This window comes from Notechis scutatus, chromosome 1 (genome assembly GCF_049901735.1).
Source record: "Notechis scutatus isolate UNSWTSFEM ecotype Mainland chromosome 1, rNotScu1.2, whole genome shotgun sequence".
NCBI lineage: Eukaryota > Metazoa > Chordata > Lepidosauria > Squamata > Elapidae > Notechis > Notechis scutatus.
Window position 1 is genome coordinate 305,569,146 of NC_142009.1, and position 6,308 is coordinate 305,575,453.

Consider the following 6,308-nt stretch of genomic DNA (forward strand, 5'->3'; position numbering starts at 1 on the left):
ATGGACTGAAGCAGGCTGATGTCCAGAAGATAGAACTAGCGAATGCTGGCCAATGGGCGCTGTGTGGAAATCCGTGAATAGAAGCCGGGCATGATTGTGAATGAATGGAGTGTGACCGAGAGTGCGGTTGGACGGTGTGCACCATCCCAGAGCGGATGTAGCCCGCAGTTTGCTCGGGTGTATGTGTGTGAGTTGCCGAATGTGTTCGTGGTGCAAGAGAAAAGCCGGGTCAGCTTAGTCTGATGCGGAGACGGCATGGAAGGATAAGCCTTGGGCCCAGCTTCACTGGGTCTGGTGGCGGCGTGAATGCAGCCAAGTATCCTTAGGATGCGGAATGAAAGGAAACCAGTGGATATTCATCGGACAACGTCAGGGAATTTGGCAGGGGTTGTGGAGGTACAATTTTCTGGACTCCAGCCGGTGGATGTCTTCTGGAGATGGGGATGGTGGGTAAGAGGGAGGGCCCTTTTTCAATTGAAACCATCTCATCCTGAGAACAGAAGCTGGCCGATGTCTGGGAAAAAACCAAGTGAAGCTGGCTGATTGAAGCCGTGTGGAAATCCATGAACGGAAGCCGGGCATGATTGTGAATGAATGGAGTGTGACTGAGAGTGCGGATGGACGGTGTGGACCATCCCAGAGTGGATGTAGCCCGCAGTGTGCTTGTGTGTTTGTGTGTGAAGTATCGAATGTGTACGTGGTGCAAGGGAGAAGCTGGTGTCAGCTTAGTCTGATGCGTGGGCGGCATGGAAGTATTTTAAGCCCTGGCCCAGCATTGTTGGGTCTTGTGGTGCCGTGAATGGAGCTAAGTGTCCTTAGGATGCGGAATGAAAGGAAACCGGTGGATATTCATCGGAAGAAGTCAGGGGAATTTGTCAGGGCTTGCAGAGGTGCAGTGCTGCGGACTGAGGCTGGTGGATGTTCTTTGGAGATAGACTTGGTAGAAAAGTGGGAGCGGGTTTTTGCGTTGAAGCCCTCTCATCCCTTGCACTGAAGCCGGCTGATGTCTGGAATACGGTCCTAGTGAAATTGGCCATAGGAAGCTCTGTGGAAATCCGTGAACAGAAGCCGGGGCATGATTCTGAACAGATGGAGTGTGACTGAGAGTGCGGATGGACGGTGTGGACCATCCCAGAGTGGATGTAGCCCGCAGTGTGCTTGTGTGTTTGTGTGTGATTTGTCGAATGTGGTGCAAGAGAGAAGCTGGTGTCGGCTTAGTCTGATGCGTGGGCGGCATGGAAGTATAAGCCCTGGCCCAGCATTGTTGGGTCTTGTGGTGCCGTGAATGGAGCTAAGTGTCCTTAGGATGCGGAATGATAGGCAACCGGTGGATATTCATCGGAAGTAGCCAGGGAATTTGGCAGGGGTTGCAAAGGTACCGTATTCCGGACTGAGGCGGGTGGATAAATGGGAGGGATCTTTTTGGGTTGAAGCCCTCTCATCTCTTGCACTGAAGCAGGCTGAGGTCTGGAAGACGGACCTAGCGAAGATGCCCGATGGAAACTGTGTGGAAATCCGTGAATAGAAGCTGGGGCATGATTGTGAACGGATGGAGTCTGACCGAGAGTGCGGATGGACGGTGTGGACGATCCCAGAGCGGATGTAGCCCGCAGTGGGCTCGGGTGTCCGCGTATGAGGTGTCGAATGTGTTCGTGGTGCAAGAGAGAAACCAGGTGTCAGCTTAGACTGATGCGGGGGCGGTATGGGAAGGATAAGCCTTGGGCCCAGCTTCATTGGGTCTGTTGTAATGATGAGGCAGTCGAGTTGTTTGATCATGATCAACTGAATCAGGATGAACTTTATTGGAGTTTAGTCTTGTATTTATACACACTTTTAATTATCCTCCAACATTGGTTAACTTTGGTTACTGCTTAACTTTCGTTACTGTTTAGCATAATAGTAATTAACACAATTAATTATCTCTAGTTAAAGTCTAACATATGTTTACTTCCTCTCTCTAATCCTCCTTTACATTAGTGACTTTGTTTGCCTGAGTTGTAATTGCTTGTAAACATTCCTTATCTGAGGTTTGCCATCCAAGATAAGAACATTCCTGCAATTACAACTCTACAGGGTCTGGTGGTGGCGTGAATGGAGCTAAGTATCCCTAGGATGCGGAATGAAAGGAAACCAGTGGATATTCATCGGAGGAAGCCAGTGGAATTTGGCAGGGGTTGCTCAGATACAGTGTTACTGCCCGAGGTTGGTGGATGTCTTTGGGAAATGTGTGCTGGAGATGAGCTAGCCCGCTCAGGGTTCCTTGTTTTCCTTGCAGCCTGCCTCTTGGCACACCAGGATACTCCAGGCAGGGAGCTCGCAGCAACAGAGCATCGATGATTAGAGGCAACGGACAAGCAGGCGATGGCTAATAGAAAGGCAAGTTCTGCGGAAGGTTTTTGAGTGGGATAGCAAGATTGTAGCTAACAGGCTGTCGTCACATAGTTTCCTTCCAATGGGTTCCCCACCCCCACCCCCAGGCTCTTCTTTTAATTCTCTTGAAAGTTTGCAAAGAAGCATTAAGAATAATTCCCCCATTGAGTTAGAGAAAATACTGTTGTGTCCTGGAAGGAATCAGGCAGTCCTTTCTATAGGAAAGGAGGAACACAGTAGGATGGAAGGACAAAGGCCTTCCACAGTCCCGGGATGGCAGCCTGCACACAGCCATTTCATTGATTGATTGACTGATGACGTGTCAGGACGGTGGTGCCGATGCTTAATCCCTCGATAGAGCTTTCTCTCTGAAATTAAAGAGAAAGTCTTGGAAAGCACTTTTTCTCTTCCATTGTCCTTCCAAATTGTATCCATTTGCATCGCTGATTTCTGATTTTTGGGAAGCATGAAAGCACCACCATGAAGTAGCCTTTCTGGTTTCAGATGTTAGCTTCCATTTAGTGACATGACATCCGAGCGATGTTCCCCAGCCCATTCTTACCTGCGCAGAAAGTCTGGGGCTTGCTGTAATCTCATCAGGCTGAGGATTGCTCTTCTGGACAGAATTAGGAGAAGGGAAACTGGACCTTTGTAAAAGGGTTTCCTTGGAAGGGGAAGGAGAAGAGGAAGGGACTATTCTTGCTAAGATGGGGATATTTGGCCAATTCCCCAGAGGAAGCAGGCCCTACTGGAAATCTGCTCCATGGGCTCACGAGGAAGTTTCGCAAGGCTCACCTGGCAAATTTCCTCCAGTCAGGGATCACCCGAGCGCATTCCTTTTCCTCCGCTTGCTTTTATTCTTATGCCCTCCATCTTTCACTCTAAGGGTAATCCTGCTCCAAAAGCAAGGGCCACAGACTCAAACCCACCCAGAAGGCCCTTGGAATCTTTTCCGCTTCCACCCCCAATGGCCCACCGAGGATAGCCATGGAACGACTTTGGAAAAGAGAAACAGAGCCCCGGTGCCTAGACTGATATGGTTATTAAGCCAAACTCCATGTACAGACCGGTATCTGCTCCCCTTCGTGACAAGATTGTGTCCGTTCGGGCGACAGTCAGGGCCATTGACAGCTCAGAGAATTAAAGGCCCACCTTACATACAGCACTAGCCAAACCGGTCTTGGTACCCTCTCCATCCTTAATGTCCTTTCTTTGCAGAGAGCCCGTTCAGATACCGCCAGTTTCATCAGAAGGGAACTTCCTCGACAACTAAAGTCAACCCAGAGGAGGCCAAAGGTGGAGAAAAGGAGACAGGCTGGAAAGGCAAGTTCCCTGGAGGACTTGCTGAGTGGGACAGCACTTTTGCAGCGTATAGCCCTCTGACCCGCATGGACTGAAGCAGGCTGATGTCCAGAAGATAGAACTAGCGAATGCTGGCCAATGGGCGCTGTGTGGAAATCCGTGAATAGAAGCCGGGCATGATTGTGAATGAATGGAGTGTGACCGAGAGTGCGGTTGGACGGTGTGCACCATCCCAGAGCGGATGTAGCCCGCAGTTTGCTCGGGTGTATGTGTGTGAGTTGCCGAATGTGTTCGTGGTGCAAGAGAAAAGCCGGGTGTCAGCTTAGTCTGATGCGGAGACGGCATGGAAGGATAAGCCTTGGGCCCAGCTTCACTGGGTCTGGTGGCGGCGTGAATGCAGCCAAGTATCCTTAGGATGCGGAATGAAAGGAAACCAGTGGATATTCATCGGACAACGTCAGGGGAATTTGGCAGGGGTTGTGGAGGTACAATTTTCTGGACTCCAGCCGGTGGATGTCTTCTGGAGATGGGGATGGTGGGTAAGAGGGAGGGCCCTTTTTCAATTGAAACCATCTCATCCTGAGAACAGAAGCTGGCCGATGTCTGGGAAAAAACCAAGTGAAGCTGGCTGATTGAAGCCGTGTGGAAATCCATGAACGGAAGCCGGGGCATGATTGTGAATGAATGGAGTGTGACTGAGAGTGCGGATGGACGGTGTGGACCATCCCAGAGTGGATGTAGCCCGCAGTGTGCTTGTGTGTTTGTGTGTGAAGTATCGAATGTGTACGTGGTGCAAGGGAGAAGCTGGTGTCAGCTTAGTCTGATGCGTGGGCGGCATGGAAGTATTTTAAGCCCTGGCCCAGCATTGTTGGGTCTTGTGGTGCCGTGAATGGAGCTAAGTGTCCTTAGGATGCGGAATGAAAGGAAACCGGTGGATATTCATCGGAAGAAGTCAGGGAATTTGTCAGGGCTTGCAGAGGTGCAGTGCTGCGGACTGAGGCTGGTGGATGTTCTTTGGAGATAGACTTGGTAGAAAAGTGGGAGCGGGAGTTTTTGCGTTGAAGCCCTCTCATCCCTTGCACTGAAGCCGGCTGATGTCTGGAATACGGTCCTAGTGAAATTGGCCATAGGAAGCTCTGTGGAAATCCGTGAACAGAAGCCGGGCATGATTCTGAACAGATGGAGTGTGACTGAGAGTGCGGATGGACGGTGTGGACCATCCCAGAGTGGATGTAGCCCGCAGTGTGCTTGTGTGTTTGTGTGTGATTTGTCGAATGTGGTGCAAGAGAGAAGCTGGTGTCGGCTTAGTCTGATGCGTGGGCGGCATGGAAGTATAAGCCCTGGCCCAGCATTGTTGGGTCTTGTGGTGCCGTGAATGGAGCTAAGTGTCCTTAGGATGCGGAATGATAGGCAACCGGTGGATATTCATCGGAAGTAGCCAGGGAATTTGGCAGGGGTTGCAAAGGTACCGTATTCGGACTGAGGCGGGTGGATAAATGGGAGGGATCTTTTTGGGTTGAAGCCCTCTCATCTCTTGCACTGAAGCAGGCTGAGGTCTGGAAGACGGACCTAGCGAAGATGCCCGATGGAAACTGTGTGGAAATCCGTGAATAGAAGCTGGGGCATGATTGTGAACGGATGGAGTCTGACCGAGAGTGCGGATGGACGGTGTGGACGATCCCAGAGCGGATGTAGCCCGCAGTGTGCTCGGGTGTACGCGTATGAGGTGTCGAATGTGTTCGTGGTGCAAGAGAGAAACCAGGTGTCAGCTTAGACTGATGCGGGGCGGTATGGAAGGATAAGCCTTGGGCCCAGCTTCATTGGGTCTGTTGTAATGATGAGGCAGTCGAGTTGTTTGATCATGATCAACTGAATCAGGATGAACTTTATTGGAGTTTAGTCTTGTATTTATACACACTTTTAATTATCCTCCAACATTGGTTAACTTTGGTTACTGCTTAACTTTCGTTACTGTTTAGCATAATAGTAATTAACACAATTAATTATCTCTAGTTAAAGTCTAACATATGTTTACTTCCTCTCTCTAATCCTCCTTTACATTAGTGACTTTGTTTGCCTGAGTTGTAATTGCTTGTAAACATTCCTTATCTGAGGTTTGCCATCCAAGATAAGAACATTCCTGCAATTTACAACTCTACAGGGTCTGGTGGTGGCGTGAATGGAGCTAAGTATCCCTAGGATGCGGAATGAAAGGAAACCAGTGGATATTCATCGGAGGAAGCCAGTGGAATTTGGCAGGGGTTGCTCAGATACAGTGTTACTGCCCGAGGTTGGTGGATGTCTTTGGGAAATGTGTGCTGGAGATGAGCTAGCCCGCTCAGGGTTCCTTGTTTTCCTTGCAGCCTGCCTCTTGGCACACCAGGATACTCCAGGCAGGGAGCTCGCAGCAACAGAGCATCGATGATTAGAGGCAACGGACAAGCAGGCGATGGCTAATAGAAAGGCAAGTTCTGCGGAAGGTTTTTGAGTGGGATAGCAAGATTGTAGCTAACAGGCTGTCGTCACATAGTTTCCTTCCAATGGGTTCCCCACCCCCACCCCCAGGCTCTTCTTTTAATTCTCTTGAAAGTTTGCAAAGAAGCATTAAGAATAATTCCCCCATTGAGTTAGAGAAA